Here is a 24663-nt window from a genome sequence, read left to right on the forward strand (position 1 = left end):
CACCATGCTTTCTACTATTCGATACTGCCTAGAAATCTTAATTATTTTTTAGTTTTTTTGCACGACACGCCGTAACTTAGGATATCATCCCCACCATCCTCCACAGTGCTGTTTTCAAGGAGGTTTCTTCTACAAAGCTGTGGAATGAGCTTCCTTGTGCGATGTTTCCGGGACGATACGACATGGGTTCCTTCAAAAATTTACGCGTACACCTTCCTTAGAGTCCGTGCTAAAGAGAATGTGGGTGGCGGTGATCACTTAACACCAGGTGACACGTACGCTCGTTTGTCCTCCTATTTCATAAAAAATAAATAAATATATTTCTATTCTAATTGTCGAGATTCTTTAGTGTTTCGGTATACGGCATCACAATACACGCAGGTCGCAACAATAGGGGCGTTGTGGGTGAAGCAATAATGTAGATTAGTTAACAAGCACTCAAGCCACTTCACTGAGCAATGTTTATTTTGAAGCATCGAGCATCTCCGATCGATCGCTTTTAAGCACATCTTTTTTTGGATGTTTACTTTTTGGAGCAATTAAAGTTGGTTATTGAAGAGTTGGTTTAGAGGAGCTTGTTGAACTATCTGCCTTTACAGTTATGTGGGTTCAATTCTGTTGGACTTAATTTACTGGTCTCAAAATGTTTGTGACGTCATGTTCTGAATATCTTAGGAAGGTTCAGGAAAATAAATTTGACTGTAATAATAGGAAGCTATTTCTGCCGTGAAGCAGTCATGCGTAAACATTACTGTGTTACGTTCGGTCTGAAGGGCGCCGTAGCTAGTGGAATTACTGGGCAAATGAGACTTAACATCTTATTTCTCAAGGTGACGAGCGCAATTGTAGTGCCACTCAGAATTTATTGGTTTTTCAAGAATACTGTTACAATTACCATCAGCTAAACGTGATGATCTTCTCGTCCCTTATTTTCTTAATATATAAAATCAAAACTCGCTCGCTGGCTCGGCCACGTAGAACGCATGGGAGAGGATCGTGGAGTGACAAAAGTTTACTTGGGACTTGTAGATGGTTAGTAGGTCGCCCTTAGTACAAAGACAGCTGACCTGTGCGAGATGAAAAATAATTGGGGTGATATCGCACAGGACCGAAATAAGTGAATGCCTCTCGAGTCGGAGACTAAGACCAACTTCTTTTTCGCTGCGTCGCAGAAGTAAGTAAGAAGAGGCGTGAATATCATATAGGCAATCAGGCAGTACCTCGTTATGAACCTAAATAAATATAGCACTAGTAGTGTTAAAGTTAATTTACTACCTACAGTAGATAGTATACAGATTGCATATCCGAAGCAAGCAGCGGTTCATACAACTTATGTCGTACTATCGGAATAAAGCTCAACTACGACTAGTTAGATCTACAGTGTCTACCTTGCTGGAAAACCAATGCACATCCTGTAAGGAAGTAAATATTTCTTGGAGTAATTAAAGTTAGTTTAGAGGAGCTTGTTGGACTGTCTGTCTTTACCTGGATTCAATTGTAGTAGACATAAAAAGCCGTACACAAACTAAAATCACATCATCCACGTAGACAAGAATATTCATAAATTGAAAACTACTGAGGGAAACTCTGTTAAATTTTAATGGGACCAAATTGCAACTATTCTGCATCAAATCAAGAATCACTCACGAGTCATATATCTCAGCGTAATCGGTGTACCTACATATATAAAAAATACAAATCGAATTGAGATCCTCCTCCTTTTTTAAGTCGGTTAATAAATCACACTTATTAGTATTTTTTTATGAAAAAGGAGGACAAACGAGCGTACGGGTCACCTGGTGTTAAGTGATCATCGCCACCCACATTCTCTTGCAACACCAGAGGAATTACAGGAGCGTTGCTGGCCTTTAAGGAAGGTGTGCGCGATTTTTTTGAAGGTACCAATGTCGTATCGTCCCGATAACACCGCAAAAGGAAGCTTATTCCACAGCTTTGTAGTACGTGGAAGAAAGCTTCTTGAAAACCGCACTGTTGAGGACCGCCACACATCCAGATGGTGGGGATGATATATGGAACAGCTCTTCGGAACACTCCCCGTGATAAATACTATAAGTAAATAAATCTCGAAATGTTTGTGACGTCATGTTCTAAATATCATAGGAATGTAAAGGGAAATAAACTTGAGTGCAATAATAGGAATAGTCTCCGTGCATACTGCAGATCTGTGATTATCGTCCTCCATTTCGCAAACTTCCGACATATCTAATTTGTTTTCATGTTCTATTGCTAGGATATAACTAATTTTACATTTTGTCTTGAAATCCTAAAATGTGACAACGACGACCCCTATAGACCAGTGGTTAGTGACCCTGCCTATTGAGCTAGAGGTCCCGGTTCGAATCTCGGTAGGTGCAAACATTTATATGATGAATATAGATGTATGTTTCCGAGTCATGAATGTTTATATGTATGTTTAAGTAAGTATATTGTATTAAGTATAACATTGTCTTGTAACATAGCATAGCCTGTACTATGGATGCCTAGTTTGGGGCAAGATAATTTGTGTAAAAAGTGTGTCAATATTATTATTATTGTCAATTTTAGCTTAAAGTCAAAGCCATTTTAATGTAGCTTCTTAACGATTTACAAGTAATATATTTCTAATCTACTATCTTTTTAGTAGAAAATTGCAAATTAGTTTTGACTTTATTATTAATATTTTCTTTGATTGACGCGAGTGTTACACATTAAAAAGAAAAACACATTTTAAAGGATTAAAACGAGTGTAACTGTGTTTTACATTAGATTTTTGCGTAAAAGAGTAATTTTTATTATTATTTTAGTTAACCCGACGTTTCAAGATCTTTCCAGATCTCGTTTTCAGGGTGACTGTATATTAATAATATTATTATTATATATATCTGTTCACCGCCAACACTAAAATCTCCATTGTACAAACATATTTTTCCAAGTGTTCTCAGAAAGCGGCCTAATTTTGAATTCTCGTCACATCGCTAGGACGAAACGCCCGGACTCACAATACGGAGATTAAATCTCATTGGACAATAGCAGGCGATATCAACACCTTATTGTAAATTATTTATAAAATAACACCTTTTTTTTCAACATTCCTATCAGATCTACAATTTTGATAAGCTTTATGAAGAATTCATTTATTCAATTGTTTTGGTACGTTACAAATTGAACTTCAATAAGTTTTTTAGGTTCCGTACGCCAAGAGGAACCCTATTACAATGGTTCAGTCGGTATGTCTGTCTATCATAAACCGTAATAGCTGAAATAATGTATTACGAAATTTAAAAGAATTGTTAAATAACGTTTGTGTGGTAAAGGTTTCTATAACATTAATGACTTTACTTGATTATACCACTGATTGGGAATGGAGCGAATCTTATTATATAAATTCAGTGTCCTAATGTTTATTACAGTGAAATCATAGATTAATGAACGGATTACTTCATGGAGTGCAGTTTAGTCATATTATCTATGAGAGAATTTATTGACGCACGGTCAGTCAGATATTTTTCTATAAAAAATATAGCAGAAAAAGCCCGCTGAGTTTCTGAGAAGCGGAAATGATTTGTAGCTTTGACGTTCAAAAAGTGATCTCATTTTCTATTTTAAATAAAAATATTTGAAGAACGAAGAAAAGAATAATGACAAATAAAATGGCTTATAAGCAAAAAAAAATATAGCAATTACAAAAATATTTAATAACTAGGCATAGCATTATGGAACTAATGTGGTTGGTCTGTTTTTAATTCTTGCTGTATCGTTTATTACTTTTTTACCTACATATTAGGCCCGGTATCCACCAAAGCGGAGAGGAGAGGAGACGAGACAAAATAAGCCGCGAAGCTGTTACTATTACTATGTAGTGCCGCTCAGGATTCTTGAATACCCAAAAATTCTGAGCGGCATTGCGCTTGTCACCTAGAGACATAAGATGTTAAGTCTCATTTGCCCAGTAATTTCACTAGCTACGTCGCCCCTCAGACCGAAACACATTAATGTTTACACATTACTGCTTCATGGCAGAAATAGGCGCCGTCGTGGTACCTATAAACTAGCAGACATCCTGTGCAGAGTAGCCTCCCACTGGTAGACCAGGTAGGTAGGTCTACGAAAGAAAGATCTGTCGTTACAAAAGTTATATTTTAACTTGCTCGACGAAGAGGAACTAGAGGTTGAAGAAACAAAATTAATTCTTCAGTATTTAAACTATCGAAGGAAACATGGGTTCTGGTTGAGGCGCCATCCGGCCTCACCGATTGATCGCTAGACGCGACATAAAGTTTGCTTTTTTTTTAATGAAAATAAGGGACGAGACGAGCAGGACGTTCAGCTATTGGTAATTGATACGCTCTGCCTATTATAATGCAGTGCCGCTCAGGATCATTTAAATACCCAAAAATTCTGAGCGGCACTACAACTGCACTCGTGACCTTAAGACATAAGTTGTCAAGTCTCATTTGGCCAGTAATTTCACTAGCTACGGGACCCTTCAGACTGAAACACATTAATGTTTACACATTACTGCTTCACGGCAGAAATAGGCGCCGTTGTGGTACCCATAATATGGCATCCTGTGCAAAGGAGCCTGGTAAATGATTTGATCCATTTCCACCGAAGCTAACCGGAAAGGAGATTTGGAAATAACGAAATCTGATTATTTATTAAAATACATCTCCTCTCCTCTCCACTCCACTTTGATGGATACCGCGCCTTGGGCTACTTTATATTCGTACAGTTCGTAATAAGTACATTAGGTGAATGTACAATAGAACCACCCATGGGGAATTAAGATTTGTGACGTTATTCCGATAACCGTAACACGAAATGTCACGACAAGCTCCGAGAATTCGTAACGCGAGGAATGCTAATGCTTGTCGCATTTTGTGTTCGACTTATGTCATTACGAGTTAAGAATTAGGCCACGGATTTTGAATAGCTTAGTAAATAGAACAGCGCCTTTGAAAATGTTAAAAGATAATAGTAGGATGAAACCTATTGGAAAAGGAAGAGATTGAGTTTTACATTAAATTTTTCACATAAATTTTGAGGTTATGTGAAAAAGGTGTGAAAACAAAAGTTGTAGTACTTTTTATTACCTACAATTTTGTCATTGAACTTTTTTCCATAGGACTTGTAGTTTTGTCGGAAATCGAGATAAACCGTTTTTTACCCTAAAGCACCCCCCATTTTCTACTTTCCGCTACAGATTACCCGTAAATTACTTTTCCTTTCATTTTTGATATTATCTCTTACTTTTCCAATAGGTTTCATCCTACTATTATTATTTTTTGGTTTTAAAAATTGTCGACCCCGATCTAATAGGCATTTGATCGGTGAGCAAAACCATTGCTAGTCATTATGATGCGCCAATTATAAAGGCATTTATGCGGCTTCATGTGCCCGTTTAGTTATAATTATACTAACATAATTTAGGACATTTTAGTACCAATTATTATGGATTTTTTTCCTAATTTAAATTATTAATATTATTATTATGAATTATTTTCTTTTTAATTGTGATTATGACATATCTAAAATTTTAAACTGTAATTTTATCTGTAATTTAATTAATTTCAAATTAAACTCAACAATGTTATGTAATTTAATTTAAGTTAAGATTGTTTGTATATCTATCGGTAATGCCTGAAAATAAAAATGATTTATTTTTTATTTATTCATTTAAAACTAATCGGTAAAATGTGCAATCGTCTGTGGTAGAGCTGATTGAGTCGTAAACTTGGCCCAGACTTGACTGACGTAAGACTTAGATGACTGTTAGCTTACCATAATCTCTGATTTCGTTTATATATATTTTTGGCTTTTTAGGAAACACCGCACAAGAAAGCTCAAACCACAGAACCACACAACCACCTATCTTATAATAGCAGCTCCATAAATACGGCAACTTTATGTTGTAATCCGCAAATTATAGGTAATGTATACATATTTTTATTACTTGATGCTTAGATTAAAGATTGGTCTACGCTGCCCTCCGACCAGATAACGCTGGCGTTATTATCAAGTGTGTAAACTTCATACTACAAGAAATAAGAAAGACACTGGGATCACATATCATCAGTAAGTATTTTGTATTTTATTAATTTCAATGTAAAATAACACGAAGCGTATGTTACAAAATTTGAAAGATGCCATTGAGTGTCAAGATGTCACGCACACAAGCATCTAATAGTTGTCGAAACAAAAAAAATGTTCTTAAGTAGAGCGGTATCTAATTGGAGCACAGCGGAGACCAATCCTTAATCTAAGACTTTAGGTATTTTTTACACAGTTTTACTCCCAACTAAAAATATGCTTAAGTGTCCTGTTACCTTCGGTTTGAACGAAATTCCTTTCCTGGTATATTATTATTGAAAAACGTAGGTATCATATTATTAATTGAAAAATAAATAAATTATTAACGTCTTAAAGCGATTAAACGCAGAAATAAGTGATGAAATGCAAGTATGACAGAAAATTTCGTAATTATTTTTTCGACTAGTAAAGATAAATAATTCATTGTACATACGGTGATAGTTTTAGAAGTGACATCAAAAAGAATACTAATTTAATCAATTTTGAGAAAATAAATGCATTTATATGAAAATTTATTGAAGTTTTTTGTGGAAATCCATAATTATCCAAATGTTTTGAGTTTTCTTGAGTGTTAAATCCGCCAATATTAGTCTTCAAACAATTCGACACGTGTTTTGCCTCTACACGAGGCATCCCCAGGAGATGTTTACTCGCCAAACTCTGGCACGAGGCTGAGTCTAATTCAAATTGTTTGAAGACGAATATTGGCGGAATAAACACTCAAGAAAAGTCAAATTATTTGGATGTCTTTTTATACCTTCATACACCATGTGTTGGATTTTCGTCATAATTTACATGAAAGATTTTTACAAAATTCATTACATTTTAAACATAATATTTTACAAGAGAAATAGTCAAAACTGGGCCTGTCTTCAAGTCAATGACTTAACGAAACCGGAAGCTTCGATAATATTCCACTAGCCACCACGAATATAGATGATTGACTGCAATAAGACGCTCCTATCACCCATCTCTTTCACACACAGGCTACACAGCCACGTACAAGAAGGATAGAACATGTCGAATAAAATGCACTACACGTACCAGGAAGTAGGAATCATTTCTGATGTCGGTAGAGAATTATTAATCGTGGACTCAAATGAGTGAAAATTAAATATTCTATAAGGGAACGTGACATTATCATATCCGAAGAAGTGATGCCGTGTGAAAAGGCCCGGAAACTATAAGATACCGGTCCTGATAAAAGCGAAGTCAAGCCCGGATTTTAAATTTTTAATAATCCAACGACGCCATTTTGGGCGCCATTTTGTTTGGGAAATAAACTAATAATTATTATAATGTCACTTTTAGGAAGGAATTCCTAACTGTATTGCATAATTGTTTTTGTTAGATGCAATTACTAATTATCACAGTAATCACAACCATCATGTTCATGTGAATAGGCCGGGAAACTTAAAGATACCAAGGTCCTAATAATAGCGATTCAAGTCTGGATTTTAAATTAAAATAATTGTGAAATATTATTTACTATTATAATGTCACTTTTAGGAAGATATTTCTGACTGCATTGCATAATTATTGTATTTGTTAGATGCAATTACTAATTGTGACAGTAATCATGTTCATGAAGCATCCTTATACACACAATAAATTCAAGCTGTAAAGGTTGATGCATCTAATATACGATAATTTATATATAAACAGTTAATTGTTTATTACTTTTTATGAAATAGTTTATATTATTTAACCACAACTCATATATTGGATGCAGCACCTTACAAACTAATTTGTTATGTATGTTCCAGCCATTGTAAAATACTCTGTTTGATTGAAAAGAGTGGCCGTTGTGTTTTTTACATGTTCTTCTCATGAGCTCAACTACTTACGAACATATTTTAAGTTCTTGGTGCGGTATCTAATTGGAGCGCAGCCTCTGATGGAATTGGTCTCTACCAAGCCTTAATCTAATTTTGATTCTTTGTTTTTTAGGACATTTTGAAAACAATGCTAAACCAATCCTCGAACAAGTTCTCACGGCAAAGAAATCAAAATCCCGTAAGACAATCCGCCCGTCTTCGGATAATTGAAATTTATTGCGTCTCAAACTATTCGTAATATGAATTGACATCGCTTCGTCACTCGTCACTTGATATCGGACTCTAACACACTTATAGTACGGTTGTTTTTATTTTGTCAGATCCGGTGTCCGTTCCTGCAGACGATAATGCTCCACTCATGTGATTGAAACAATCAGTGGCCGCTTTTGTTTTATTGAATTAGGGGCCGTTTGGTACACGAGCACGTGTTTATGTACCATAGAGTTTTCAGGTTTGTTTATGTTTTTTTTACTAGCTACCGGACCAAACTTCAGGGTTTTCGCTAACCGATGCCTTGGAAATATCCTCGGTATTCACTAGCCCGACAAAATTTCCAACGATCATCTTTGACAACGCTGTCATGAAGTCCCAATTGATCAACAGATAAAACGCAAATGGAGCTGGATAGGCCACACAGTTCGAAAGGATCCCAACCATATACCGAGGCAAGCCCTAGACTGGAACCCTCAAGGAAAACGCAAATGTGGCCGTGCAAAGCAAACCTGGCGGTGGACTGTTATTGACGAAACGAAAGACATCGAAAAGACCTGGAGTGAAATTAAGAGAGATGCTCAGGACAGATCGCGATGGAGATGCACTAAGGATGCCCTCTGTCCCAGCTAGGGGATACAGGAACTTAAGTAAGTAAGTCAGACCGGACCAATGCGTAAGCGCTACATAGTCGAGACTTCAGCAAGACGGTTAGACGATCCTGAATACTAAGTTATGCGGTATGATTTGGGTTTCCAACTACGCAACTAGGGAAAAACAATTTAACACAATATGGTTCAAATGAAATCAAGGAAATCACACTTATGAATGTCAAAAGTGTTCTTTTTATAATTACCTTCATTTCGGAAAGGGTTCTGCGTAGACCATTTTGTTTTTTAACCGACTTCAAAAAAGAGGAGATTATCAATTGGATCGGTATTTTTTTAACACCGATTACTCCGAGATTTATGATCCGATTTACGTAGAATAGATTCCATTTGGTCCCATAAAAATTTTACATAGTTTGGCCCAGAAGTTTTCATTTTATGAACATTTTTTAAAAAAAATGTATATCTACATTGCATTTGGCTTGGCACCGACTTAAAACCTATCAATATGTATGCACATATAAATAATTGCATTTTATTAATATGAAAGGTAAGTAATTTTTATTTATTTGATACTTTTCAGTTTTTGATCTCGGTTTTTTTAAACGTAGTTTTTTTTCTGGGAGTTCATCCCATGAGTTCTTTTCCCCATTTCAAAGCCCCTTTACGAACTGGTGTAGCTTCACGACCTTTCCTTATGGAAAATAAATATATTTCTAATAGGGCTAGGGATAAACAAGAGAATATCGTTGCTATGGAAACGATATCCAGTTCCTCAGTATGTCGGTTATTGACATTCCGAAAATGCTTGGACTAAAGGACAATAACATATCCTTACTATTCGATCTATACCATAACCACATGCCTACTTACACCAAATTAGGGCTGTCGGTATATTAAAGGATTTTTAATACCATAGAGTACGCGCTTAATGCACGTATATATTTTGAGGCACGTAGGGTTGTCCAATTTTATTAATACTAAAATAATCAATTAGACTAGCGATAGAAGTAGAAACTTTTAGTATTTAAATTTGAAATTTCATTATGTTTAAAAACAATTAATTTCTTAATTACAATTTATTTTTAAAACTTATTTTAAATAATATATTAAACAAACAAAAACGCTATTTCAATAATGCACATTGTATATAGTATATATACATTGTACTTTTCACAAAATTTATTCAATTTCAATAATAAGATATACACAGCACTAATGTTTCACAATACGTCAGCTGTATAGCTACAGATATAATGCATTTCGGTGACGCGAACTCACGAGATTTCACCCATTCAAAAAGTGTCTAACTAAATATGTATATTTATATTTACTTCTTCAATTATTTAATAATCGCGTCCAAAAAACCGTATAATGCTTCATTTCTCTTTTATAATAAAGTCCCAGCCACTGTTCATGCATTACCTATAAAAGAATTTTAATGCTTTATTAAAAAAAATCGTAATCCTACTACTCTGACACAACAACTGAATATCTAAATGATCCGACATCCTGGGACTAGATTATGATTATTTGATTATATATTTGATTAAAAAGAGCGCAAAAGAAATGCTGGGAGAGCTACTTGCGCCGCTTCTTCTCTCTCAAAGCGCCATTTGTTTCCGAAGCGGTAGTAGTGCTTAGTATATTAGAAATGACACCAAAAAGAATTCTAAAGGAATAAATTTTGAGAAAATAATTGGCCTTTATTGTGTAAAGGCTTACTACAATTGACAACCCTATTCGTAGGTCGTGATGCGTGAGTGACACTTAACATTAGTGTCCTCTGATTAGCGTGACGTGGACACCATTTGTGGTCATTCCTTGTGATTGTATCGACCGCATAAACTGTTCTGGCGGCCTCTATATAACATGTTCTTTAGAAGATGCTACCATTGTAATTGACTTTTTAAAGCCTTTTTGAAATGGTAATGGAACAAAGGATTATTATTACTTTTGTAAGTGCAATAGTTACGTAGGACGCAGTTACATCTATGTTTCAAAGATACCAAATCTTTGTAATGGCCTTTTGTAAAATATACCGACTATTTAGATTAAGGATTGGTCTTCAATCTTCTTATATATAAAATTCACGTGTCGCGGTGTTAGTTAGCAAACTCCTCCAACACTGCTTGATCGAGTTGTATGAAATTTTGTATCAGGTAGGGCGGAGAATCAGCAACATCTATTTTTTATACCCATTTTTTTTGTATTTTTCATTATTTTATATGGCAACATAACGTTTGTAGGGTCAGCCAATTATATATAAAATTTTCCTGTCATGTTGTTTGTCCGCGATGAAACCCCTAAACTACTAAACCGATTTTAATCAAATTTGCACATTGTGTGCACATCTAACTTGAGAGAGTAGTTTATAGGTACTTCGATTAGTGAACCTTTATTAAGAATAAATTGAAAATATAATTAATTGATAATAGTAATATATCGTACTATAGTATTCATTATATTCGATTGCCATCTTGCAACTCTATTGCGCATCCTGTGGTTGGAATAGAATAATATTAAAATCGCGATACAAAATAGGTGTTGATCGTTGACGGGTGAAAATTTTGAGTTGTAATTTTTTAATGATTAATCATATTAAAATAAAAATAAAAAAATTATCAAAAAGAAATAAAAAAAATATTTAGGGAAAAATAGATGTTGGCCGATTCTGAGTTGAACAAATCTGTTTAGCCGTTTCGGAGGAGTCTGGTTTTGTTACCAAACTCCTCCGAAACCGGGACACGAGAATTGGATATTGAATTATTTTGTGATGATTTAGAAAAACTAAATGAGTTGTTTTTTCTTTGTAAGTATTCCAGTGTTGAGACTAGTCAGATACTAGGCTAGCATAAGTTGTAAGGATAAATTGGATGTGTCAATCACAGAAGTGCCAGCGGGCTTGATTACTGTTATCAGCGCGCTATCACGTTCGTAAGGAAACAGTGACAGTCGGAAGTTATTGCACTTGTGAATAATAAGGACAGTGGTCATATATTATATAAAATCATTTATATTATGTTGGAGAAGAGGGCCATTCGCCTTATTAATAACCTAGGTCCTAAATAATTATTAAGAGAAAATTTTAAAGAAATAAACATTTTGACTGTTGCTTCTCAATATATTCTTGATAATGTTCTATATGTTCATAAGAACAATGAGGAATTTGCTAGAAACAAACGTTGACAATCAAAATGTTAACACGAGGAACAAACATACACTTGTTATGCCTACTACTCGGCTAATCGTCGATAATCGAGTTATTAAGTCTTTTGTGGGGCCATGTATATGCTTTTACAATCCCAGAAAATGTTCAAAACAAAAGTATTACGATATTCAAAAGAATTGTTAAAAAACCTTTATGTGGTAAAGGTTAATATAACATGTGATTCCGAAGTTTGGAAATGGAACGACCGCCCTCAGGCTATTAAATAATAAGTTTAATTGTACAATATTACTTTGTAAACATATTTTTTGATGAAAAAAAACCCGTTAAGATTGTTGCGCCCGTTCTTCTCAGGTCTGAGGCATACACTTTGGAATGGGTGGTAGATTTTGACTTTCAATAAGTGATGTCACATCCTATTTTGAATAAAAATTATATTTACGCCACACGAGTTTACTTATTTATAGGCGCGAGTACAGTCAACGCCAAAATATAGAAAGTACTCAATCTTCACCAGTGGTAGGCTCCTTTGGACATATACTTGGCAAGATTATGGGTACCACAATCGCGCCTACTTCTGCGTGAAGCACTAATGTGTAAGCATTATTGTGTTTCAGTCTGACGTAGGTAGTGAAATTACTGGACAAATTAGACTTATAATCTTATGTCTCAAGGTGATAAGCGCAATTGAAGTGCCGTTTAGAATGTTTGGGGTATTTCAAGAACCCTGTGTGGCACTGCATTGTTATGGCAGGGCGTATCAATTACCATCAGCTGAACATCATGCTAGTCTCGTCCCTTATTTTCATTAAAAAAAACTTTTACTAAATATTTCTTGCAAATTTGATATTTGTTCACGTATTTTTCTTGAAGTACTGCTGTGGTTTGGCAGCATTGTTTACTGTCTCGTAATCTTATCTCTCAATTTACAATATCATAAAGTGAATACGTGTTGTCAAGTCTTTGCCAAAAACGTGATATAAAAATACATTTCTTTTATGATTTCCTCCGAAAATCAATTGTTAGTTTCCTATATTATAAGAAACATAATAGTATACATTTTTATAATAAAGTCCCAGCCACTGTTCAAATATTATCTGTAAATAAATTTAAATGTTTTATTAAAAAATGGCTCTGTCGTTAATCCTACAACTCCACAACTGAATATCTAAGTGGTCCGATAGCCTGGAACTACATTATGATTATTTTATAGCAATAATAATGACAGTACAATATTATTAATATTAAAAGAGTTCAAAAAAGAATGCTGCGAGATTTTATTTCGCCGCTTCTTCTCTCTCAGAAAGCTATTTGTTTCCGAAGCGGTGGTAGTGTTAGAAGTGACATCAAATAGAATTGTAAAGGAATCAATTTTGAGAAAATAAATTCTTTTTATACGTTTTTATATAAAAGGCATAAAAAGCATCTATTTTCTCAAAATTGATTCCGTTAGAATTCTTTTGATGTCATTCCTAATAACTACTTGATACTACTACCGCTTCGGAAACAAATGGCACTCTGAGAGAGAAGAAGCGGCGCAAGAAATTTGACTAGTAAATACAACGTTACTTGTACTGTTGAGTATTATAAAACTGTATTTAGGCTTTTTTATTTTCGATGTCAAAATGGCAGGACGAGCAAAACCTTTTTTGATGGAAAGGAAGATAAACGAGAGGGTCACTTGGTGTTAAGTGATGACTGTCGCCCACATTCTCTTGCAACACCAGAGGAATCACAGGGGCGTTGCCGGCCTTTCCGGATGATGTACGCGCTTTTTTTGAAGGTACCCATGTCGTATCGTTTCGGAAACACCGCACAAGGAAGCTCATACCACAGCTTTGTAGTACGGGGAAGACCGCCACACACCCAGATGATGGGGATGATATCCTAACTTGTGGAGTGTCGTGTGAAGGTGGAATTCGGCGGCAGTAATCAGGTGAAACAGCTCTTCGGAACACTCCCCGTGATAAATGCGGTAGAAAACACGCTGAAGCGAATGAAGCGACATCTCTACGCAACGCCAAGTGATCCAGTCGTGCGATGGACAATGCGACATCAAAACCAGACCGCTTCCGATCGTTTGGCCGGACCAAATACGACCATGTTCTACCAGTGTGAGGCTCCTTTGCACAGGATGCCGGCTAGGTTATGGGTACCACAACGGCGCCAATTTCTGCCGTGAAGCTGTAATGTGTAAACATTACTGTGTTTCGGTCTGAAGGGTGCCGTAGCAAGTGAAATTTACTGTGCAAATGAGACTTAACATCTTATGTCTCAAGGTGACGAGCGCAATTGTTGTGCCGCTCAGAATTTTAGGGTTTTTCAAGAATCCTGAGTGGCACTACATTGTAATGGGCAGGGCGTATCAATTTCCATGAGCTGAACGTAATGCTCGTCTCGTCACTTTTTTCATAAAAAAAATGTGCTTAGGCTATTATTAAAACATAAATAATCAACGAATTTCATCTCAACCCTTACTCCAATACTTAATACAGCGTAAACAAACACTTAACACGTACCAAATATTCAAAATATTGAAACAGTGAATGATAACAACAATTATAATTAACTCTCTAGAACAAACAAGAACAGGTTGTAAACAAATGACATTAATAAATATTACATTCATTACATTCGTAGAATATAATATTCCAAGATCATTCTGTGATTATGTCATAGAACCGCTTGTGGAATTCCTAATTCTTTATTGGACATTGTATACAATTTATTTAAATCAGATTAATTCCTGGAATATACAAGATATTGCGAACGATATGGGATGTTACATATTTTATACTAAATGTATTTATTGAAGTAGGCGTTACTTTGCGGATATCCACAATTATCTAAATGACCTTTTGAGTTTCCTTTAGTGTTAATTCCGCCAATATTTGTCTCGTGCCAGATTTTGGAGAGTCAATATGTCTTGAGGATGCCTCGTGTAGAGGCGAAACACGTGTCGAATTGTTTAAAAGACAAATATTGGCGGAATTAACACTAAAGAAAGCTCAAAACATTTGGACACTAAATGTTGTTGTTAAATTGTTTTAGTAATGAAATGTTTACTTGTATAATATAATGCGTTGTATATACTTTTACAATATCATATTCAAATATTTTTATTCAAAATAGGATAAATAACTTATTGAAAGTCAAAAACTACTACCCATTCCAAAAGAATGCCTCAGACCTGAGAAGTACGTTCGCAACAAACTCAGAACTTATCTTCCCAAGAAATGTACAAAACAAAATATTTGTTACGAAATTCAAAAAAAAATCTTAAAATAACATAATAACATAAATGACTTTCTTAATGATACCACAGATTGGGAATGGAGTGACCGCCCTAGGTTCAATAACTGTTTGACAAAATTATATTTTGATACAAATAAATTTTCATATGCCCAGATGCGCAAGAAAATGTAGAATTAATTGTAGGAATCAAATTTGCCCGTTGTACTAATCAAAATCACTTTACTCATGTAGGTCACAATTCAACAAAAAAAATTCTCATTGAATCTACCACTACTAAAGGGTTGAGCTAATGAGAAGCAGTAGCAAGTAACTGATTGCCACTCTTTCAATCAAGATTAACAATTCCATCGTTTTACAAATCATTCCAATTACAATATACTACTATTATACTAAGAATATTTTAAAATTTTAAACATAGTTAAACGGCTAATGAAATATTTGAAGTACCTCAAATAGGATTTTGCGATAAAATTAAATATTATAACATTTTTCTTATATCGTAACTGTAATAAATAATAACGAAATTTTTACATTATTTTACTACCCTCATAATAACAATATGATATATCCGTGAATATTTATATATTTAAATGTAATTTGTACGTGGGATGCTTAGACACTTTAGATTTTTATTCAAGAGGCCGATCATAGAGTATGTATTGCATATTAAATGAGTTACTTATGGACATTTTAGATACACAGCTCATAGGAAACTATTGTTCGCTTCCTAGTTCGTTACATCATAGTACTGTCTTACGGCCTTAAAAATAAACTTGGTATAAAGTTATAGTTGAGAATAAACCAAGAATATATAAAATGTTTACAAACATTGCTTATGATTGGTTTATTCGGACATATAATGTTTCCCGCGTTTATTTGAAATGCTGCTCAACGTTTGGAAAACTTCAGAATTATCATTGTATTGACAGTGTTGTCAGCGATATAGTAATCATTTTTTTTATGAAGAGAGGAGTAGGACGTTCAGCTGATGGTAATTGATACGCCATGCCCATTACAATGCAGTACTGCTCAGGATTACTGAAAAACCCAAAAACTCTCAGCGGCACTACAATTGCGCTCGTCACCTTGAGACATAAGATGTTAAGCCTGATTTGCCCAGTAATGTTACTAGCTACGGCGCCCTTCAGAATGAAACAGTAATATTTACACATTACTGCTTCATGGCAGAAATAGGCACTGTTGTGGTACCCATAATCTAGCCAGCTTCCTGTACAAAGGTGCCTCCTACTGGTAGGCTAGGTAGGTACGCTGAGAACTTTCTTTTTTGCGTTTGAGACCGAGCCATCACGCTCTTTGGGTTAGGTCGGCTCGAAATGACCAGGGGAAAGTAAATATTATTTTAGTTAATCCGCCGCGTTACCGACGCTATCTTTCGACATAAGCATGCATTTTTCCATACAACCGAATTAATTTAATTTTTCAAATATTATTTTCATATAACATCAATTTTATCATTATCTGTTATGCTTTTTTTCATATTTTTTGTTTTTTCAGCCAGTTCAAGATGAAGTTAGATCATTAAAATGGCTTTCAGTTAATAGGGTAAAAAGTTATATCCTCAGAAATCATAATCAATTTTCTAGGTCAATATAATCTATTTTTTATGAAAATAAGGGATGAGACGAGCAGGACGTTCAGCTGATGGCCATTGATACGCCCTACCCATTGCAGTGCCGCTCAGGATTCTTCAAAAACCCAAAAGCTGAGCGGCACTACAATTGCGCTTGTCACCTTGAGACATAAGAGAGATAAGATCATCACATGAGAAGACCGAAACACAGTAGGTAATGCTTACACATTACTGCTTCACGGTAGAAATAGGCGCCTATAATATAATCATCGAATATGCTTTACATTTTAATATTTTAATACAGCTTCTATGCGTTATATTAAAAGTGATTCAAGAAGCTTTTAGTTTTAAGTTTATAGAAGTTTTACAACACAATAAACAGCAGAAATAAACCGTTGTGAATCATTCACATGTTTTGTTCTAGGCGGAGAGTGAACTGTGAGTGGTTTGGCAACACATGAGTTTCAACCATTACTCGTCACACATGAGTTTACTTTATAAATTAGATTAAGGATTGGTCTACAACTCTCCATCTAGATACCGCACTACCTAAAAACAATAGCTTTTTTATTACGGCAGCTATTAGATGCTTGTGTGCGTGGATCTTGACGCTCAATGGCATCTTTCAAATTTTGTAACATACGCTTCGTGTTATTTTACATTGAAATAAACAAAATACTTACTGATGATATGTGATCCCAGTGTCTTTCTTATTTCCTGTAGTATTATTTTAACAAAGTCTTACTACGCAATCCAGCATTTTAGTCTCAATAACACAATATAATACATTTTAAATTTATGTATTAACTAAATTTTTAATTATATGCAGTTACTTTTAAACAGTATGTCCTTTTTCTTTTAATTGTTTGTCCTTCGACAAAGGCTTCCTCCAAGATCTTCCATTCTTTCCGATACCTTGTTATTTTGGTCCATAGCGGTCCTCCTATCTGTTCCAGTTCATTTTCCTATCGTATGAACTGCCTTCTTCTTATCTCCTCTAGGGTACCATTCAGTTATTGCTCTCGTTCTTAGCTCTAGCGCAATAATCACTTGATATATCTAATAATAATCACATTTCTTACGCCAGTCCGCTATAAATTTGAGAGAAACTGAAAGATCCCTCTGTATCTGGTGTGTAGTTCGTTATATAAATCATAATAACTATAATTTGATCTACAGCAAGCTCGTAAAAATGATCAAAGAACGCCCGGAATATACGCAGTTAAATTAAAGGAAAAATTCTTTCAGAACGGCTACAAAGTTCTCAGAAAACCTGAACGAACAATAAACCTCTTTTAAGATATCAGATATTCTTTAATTGAGACTAAGTTACTTATGTAGAGAACTTAGAAGAGAAGATTAATATCAGCCATTTTGTGCCTCCCTTTTTGACCTGCGCTTTACCGGGGCATTAAAAGAATAGGGAAGTCCCAGGCCTAAGGGTGTCTTAAGACGACTAATGTCATTTACATGTGGGAGGGCAATTTGCACAGGCTAGATTATGAATACCATAACGGCGCCTTTTTCTGCCGTGAAGCAGTAATGTGTAAGCATTATTGTGTTTACACATTACTGCAGAATTTATGGATTTTTCAAGAACCATCTCGGCACTACATTGTAATCGGCAGGACGTATTCATTACCATCAGCTGAACGTCCAGCTCGTCCCGTCCCTAATATTCATAAAAAAAAACTTAGGAATGATTAGCAAACTTCACTAAAATCTGCGTTTATAAAAATGTCAATCAATATGAGTATACATGTAAACAAGTAAAACTATGGTAAGCCATATTCGACCCTATGCCTTGTAACATAAAGTTGAACTTCACTTAACATTGTCGTAAGACATAGACCTTTTCACATTGCGTTTTTGTATAAACGCATATCAGCTTTGATTGCGTGTATAAATCCATATCCGAAAAGTAACAATATGTACACTAATATACAAATGTATATAATTTTACAATAAATTCCCAGTAGCTGTTCCAGCGTTATCTATAAATAAATTTAAATGTTTTATTTAAAAATGGCTTCGCTGTAAGCATTACTACGAAACAGTGAGATCCTTTGACAAGATAATGATTATTTTATTCAAATAGCAATGATACGGATCAAAATTGTATGTTTTTAAAGAGCGCAAAAAACAATACTGGGAGAATTTCTTGCTCTGTTTCGTCTCTCTCAGTGTGCAACTGGGTTTCGGAGTGGTGGTGGGTTACATCATTTTAGCTGTTATAGTTAAGGTTTGCATACCTTAATGTTTCATCATCATCATCATTTCATGCCCTCACCCAACCTATTCCGGCGATCTTGACCAGATCGTCAGTCCATCCTGTGTGGGGCCTACCAACACAAAGTCTTCCGGTGCGTGGTCGCCAGAAGACTTTACTGCCCCACCGACCATCTGCCCGTCGAGCTATGTGCCCTGCCCACTGCCACTTCAGTTTCGCAACCACCTGGGCTATGTCGATGATTTAATGTTTACCAATAAGTAATGACTTTCATATATCAATTATTAAATACGCCAAGTAAATAACAAACAGACAAGATCCAACCATATCACCGAAGTGTCAAAGTCCATTTAATAAGCAAGCACCTGTAAATAATTAACATCAATAAGCGGTCAAGCTAATCTATGTCATATAACCTAAGTAATAAGAATTGATTTACATTAATTTTATTATATTTGTGTTATTGTAATTAACGTTATCACTATATTGTTGTCAATAGTCCAAATAAAATAACCTAGCTCATAAAATGATTAGAGCGGCTTTATTTCAAAATTTATATTAGGTACTCGTAATATTATTAAAACTTTATTTTTGCCTGTCTCTTTACTAGTCTCTTATATCAGTATTCAAATTTATAAATGTGATAAAAATATTCACTTTTGATTATTTCTATTCGTGCCCCCATACGTTTAAGTTGAGCCAAAACAAACGATTTTTATTTTTAACTCTATTTTATATTAGAGGCTTCTTTTGATTGTTAGCTTAAAAATACACCCATGAGGAGTATGAGAGCCAGAGGCATACAATCTGGATTCCGGAAGTATGCATCGTCCATAAGTTAAAGTAAAAATTAAAATTTGAATATTAGGAATGAGGAATATGAGAATGAGGAAAAAGTTATTAAAATTTGAAGAACAATATCTCAAGTCAAATTACAAAATGAAATTCGAACGTCTGAAGAAAACTACAATACATAATTATTATTATGGTCTTGGTCTAGCTTCAATTAATGAAACCAGCTTCGAAATACTTGAGAATTTCCTTCAATGATATTACTCGAGTCTGTGTCCAAGAGGATTTTTCACGTAATTCGTGATTTTGTCACCGTCTTCATAACTGTGTATGAAAAAAAAAATAGACTTAATCATGGATTAAAAATTGAGATGCCTTTTGGAATAAGCCTAAAAGAATTTATAATCTGATAGGGTAGAGATTAGAAGATAATGAATGCAGTAAAAATAAATTCATCATATTTATGGTGTTCAGAATCTATTTTCTTAAAAAAAGAATATATTCAAAAACCAAAAGTATAATGAATAAATCTTACCGTAAATAATCCCACTTAAAGATCCATGTTATCGTGTATTCATGAACTATTCATACCGTTCCTGGGATATCTGATGTCCTTGATATTCAAAACAGCAACACATAAATATGCTGTCGCAAATCCCCAAAGTTGTTTTTCTAAATAAGTCAAAATAGACAAATGTTACATTAAGATGTATTCAATCCATTTTTTGTGGGAGCTCTAGAAAATATCACGTGTTTCAAGTTTTTTCTTGTGTCAGGAACAGAAATAATGGAGACTTATTGGATGGTTAAAATATTGTCACTAAAGTAATTTGATTTAAGATGGGAGTGTATAAATTGATCACCTGATAGTATATATATTTTATTATTTAATTACTTCTGAAATGCATAAATGGGTAACAGTAATAAACTTTGTATCATTTATTTACTTCTGCAATTCTAGAGTAAATGGGAGATGAGTAGACTAATATGGTTTAATTAAATACAAATACCTCTCCCATAAGATCACTTATCTATAACTATTAAGTTATTGGCAATTTTTTATTAAATTTTATAAGCAAAATCAACATTTCTAAATACAAAATTATTTTCAATCATAAGTGAGTCCAACATTTTCAAAAACTAATTTTCATTTCAGCAATAAAAATTATACCACAGTATAAAATGTGCAAATAAATTTCTTAAAGAATAAAATTATATTGAACTGATGAAACTCCATGTATTCTCTGTTCAACAAAGAGAACATAAGCCACGTGTTCAGATACGCGGGACGCATACTCTAAGGGCCTGCAGATTCTTTAGCTCTACTCTGGCCTTCACAGTCCTTTTAGAGCCTGTAATTGTTCGATCCATGTCACTCAGCTTGTAATGTTATCTGCCCTAATATGTAAGTAATGGAACTTATGTTGGAAATTTTTATTCTATGGATTGCATTGCACATCGTTTTTAATAGCTTCTTCACTCGTTATCTTTAAGACTTTATTAGTAATAAAAAACATAAGGGTAAAATAGGAATTATTGTAATTTATACGCCCTGCTCTCCTGATCCTGCCCAGGATTCTTGATTGAACCCAAATGCTGAGTAATATCATAATTGTAAGCATCTTGCTAAAATTGCATTAGGTTTTAGGCTTTCTCGTCTCGTCACGTTTTCTCACTTAAAGATAATCTAAAAATAATTCATGGTAAGAAAGTGAAGCACGCTGAAGTAACATAATAAAAATAACATAACGATAAGCAACACAGTAGATATCCAATTGTAGTTAAATATATGTAGAACGGCTTTCTTATTTGCTAATGTATATCAAAAATAAATCGACCTTTAAAAATTAATAAAAACTTTTGCAGGTTGCCGATAAAAAAGCAAGGAGAGTGAATATTTCATTTGAATTGTTTGTTAAAGTTTTGAGAAAAGTGACAGGTAGATAATTATCATGAATAAATATTAATTTTTGCTTTTGTGAGAAATCTTTACCTTTCATGAGGGCCCCCAAGCAAATTTTTATATGGGGCCCCGCCCAGGCACGCTACGCCACTAATCCTAAGACTTACATTGAACTTAATAAATTAGGCAAACGTATTACTCATTTTATTGTCAACACCTTTGTTAGTTTTGTTTCTTCTTGCTACTTCTTCTCATTAGCTCAACCCTTTACGGAGTAGCTGTAGATTCAATAAGAAAAATATTTTTTTGACATTCATAAGTGTCATTTCCGTGACCTACATAAATAAAGTGATTTTGATTTGATTTGATTTGACAAAACAAATTACGCAGTTGAGTTCAAAACTCGTATTTAAATTCCAAGCTTAGCAATACGTCTGTTGTTAAATCCTATAATGGAAGCCCTATTTGTGACAAGACTTAAATTGAATAGAGTCGCCTTTTTGTAAAAGTTTTTTAACTTGTCCCATTACGCGGCGCCTTGGAGGTCTGAATAGTAAATTTATAGGTCACTTAGCGCGTTGTACAGAATGATATGTAGGCGTGGATATCTTGCAATTTTTATCATGCTTACAGTGTGTATATAGGTGTTGAATAGGATTAAACAATGATGTATAATACAATGGATATTCCAATATTGTCGGTAGTTTTAAATATTCTACTATTTATTCAAAAAATACTATATCTGCGATTGATATTTCTAATTAAAAATCAATACTATAAATATGGATAAATCAATACTTTTAAAATATTATTAACTAATGATGCTATAAGTTGAACTAATTATAATTGTCACTATTTCCTTCTCACATATACTCAAGAAACTCTGCTTTCTAAGTGAATTTTTAAATACCTACTCTCAATAAAAAAAATAGAAACAGCGCGAGTAGAATACTTTAGTTATTTTCAAATTATTATGTCCTATGGTATATTGTTATGGGGCAGTGCAGCCGATATTAATACCACCTTTGTGCTGCAGACGAGGGCTATTCGCGCTATTTATAACCTAGGTCCTAAAGAATCATTCAAAAATTTATAGAATTAATAATTTTAACTGTTGTCTCAAAGTCTGAAAATATTTGTAATTAAATCATAATAAAACAGGTTCTTTATGCACGGGATGTCGGTAAAAATTTTGAATTGAGTTAACCGTGTGTGTGATTGAAGGCAATCAATGGTAAATCTCCCGGCGAGGTTATCTAATCATAGCTATCCATTGTGTTATCCTATGATAAAGTAAGTAGGAGTATTGCTGCCAGTTTTAAAGTGAGTTCGTGCATATTTATTAATGGGATATGGATGTGGAAAATACTAGGAATGAAGCTCATTCCACCATTGAGAGGCTCCTTTACACAGGAAGCCGGCTAGATTATGGGTACCAAAACGGCGCCTATTTCTGCTGTGAAGCAGTAATCTCTAAGCATTATTGTGTTTCGGTCTGAAGGGTGACGTGAAAGCTAGTGAAATTACTGGGCAAATGATACTTAATATATTATGTCTCAAGCAGGCGTAGGTACGCAATTATAGTGCCACTCAGAATTTTTGGGTTTTTCAATAGAATGAGTGGCACTAAATTGTAATGGGCAGGGCGTATCAATTACCAGCCGCTTAATATCCTGCTCGTCTCATCCCTTATTGTCATAAAAAATATCCACAGTTTGGTCATGCATAGTTAAGGTTCCATAAAAGTTGTTTTGTGAGTGAAGATATCCAATAGGGTTTTTAATGGTGCGTCCTATCAACCAGATAATACTCGAAATAGTATTCACAAAAAAATATTGAAAAAGTTTCAAAATGTAAATGGACGATACTCTTTGTCATAGATCTGTACTCCTCATTTAGTATCTCTTCTTCAAGTAAAAGTTGGCAATCCTGTACCTAAAATTCCCGCGAATATTTCTTTCAAAGTTTTCCTTTATAACATAACATTGATAAGAGTTATTAAAATATAGAATAGGAGGTATACGACTAGAATCAATACCCGCGTTTTCGTCTATGTATACACTGATAAAAATCGTTGTTACTTAAAACTTTAATAATTTTAATAATTAGTTATATAAATTAATATAAAATTAATTAGAAATCGCAATAACTTTTAGATAAGGGCCGAGTGTCTATGAAATTAAATTTAATTAAAATCCAATAGTTTTTCTCTGATGCTTGCTCAAATGAAATTCTCTATTATTTTATTAAGTAATATATATATTTCATAGATAACATAAAAAATATAGAATATGAGTTTAATGTTAATATTCACTTTACAATTTTTTGTTTAGTTTAAGCAACTCAATAGTTTTTTTTTATGAAATGAAATGTATTTTTGTAGAACATACAGTCTCCATGTTGTTAGGATTATTATATTTATAATATATAAATTAATTAATTTATTTATGAACCAATTTCCCGCCAAATTAAAAAATCCATCCTAATGTTGACAAAACACCGTCCTGTTTCCAACAAACTATGAATCATTTTAAATAATCCAATTATATATCCACACGGCCGTTCTATTTTTAATTACATCTTAAAATAACACAAATCTACTCACCGAAAGAAATGATAACTATTCCAACGCTGACAAACACAAGTCACTGAGTCTCAGAAATTGTTAGATTAACATAAAATTCACTAACTCACTCAACACAAGAGTTCCGAATGATTTCGTGAGTGTTTTTCAGGGGAAGCGCCAACTAGCAAGACGTCCACTCGAACGGCAGGTTAAGAGAGGACTGAAGAAGCTTTCAGTGGAACAAATAAGTTGCGCGCGCGCACTCCTATATCCGAAGATTTGTTATCTCTTTCTCATGTTTGGTTGCAATTTACTGTCTCACTCCCGCTTAATGTCTCCGTGGAAATTGAGAAAACGTAGCGGCGTTTCTCGTTACGCAACGGTTTGATTTATTTTGTCGTCTGATTAACG

The 24663-nt window shown here is 34.2% G+C and overlaps 1 protein-coding gene across 2 annotated transcripts in view; it reads right to left on the bottom strand.

The window, feature by feature from the left end:
- The window catches only part of LOC126971707 (fibroblast growth factor receptor homolog 1-like), a 113434-nt gene extending 88974 nt beyond the window's left edge, over positions 1-24460 (bottom strand). For both annotated transcript variants that reach the window (XM_050818108.1, XM_050818109.1), the window contains exon 1: positions 24292-24460. The gene's annotated coding sequence lies outside the window, so the exon portion shown is untranslated. The remainder of the gene's footprint in view (positions 1-24291) is intronic.
- Between the last annotated feature and the right edge of the window lie 203 nt (positions 24461-24663).

This window comes from Leptidea sinapis, chromosome 2, assembly GCF_905404315.1.
Source record: "Leptidea sinapis chromosome 2, ilLepSina1.1, whole genome shotgun sequence".
In the NCBI taxonomy this organism is placed as follows: Eukaryota; Metazoa; Arthropoda; class Insecta; order Lepidoptera; family Pieridae; genus Leptidea; species Leptidea sinapis.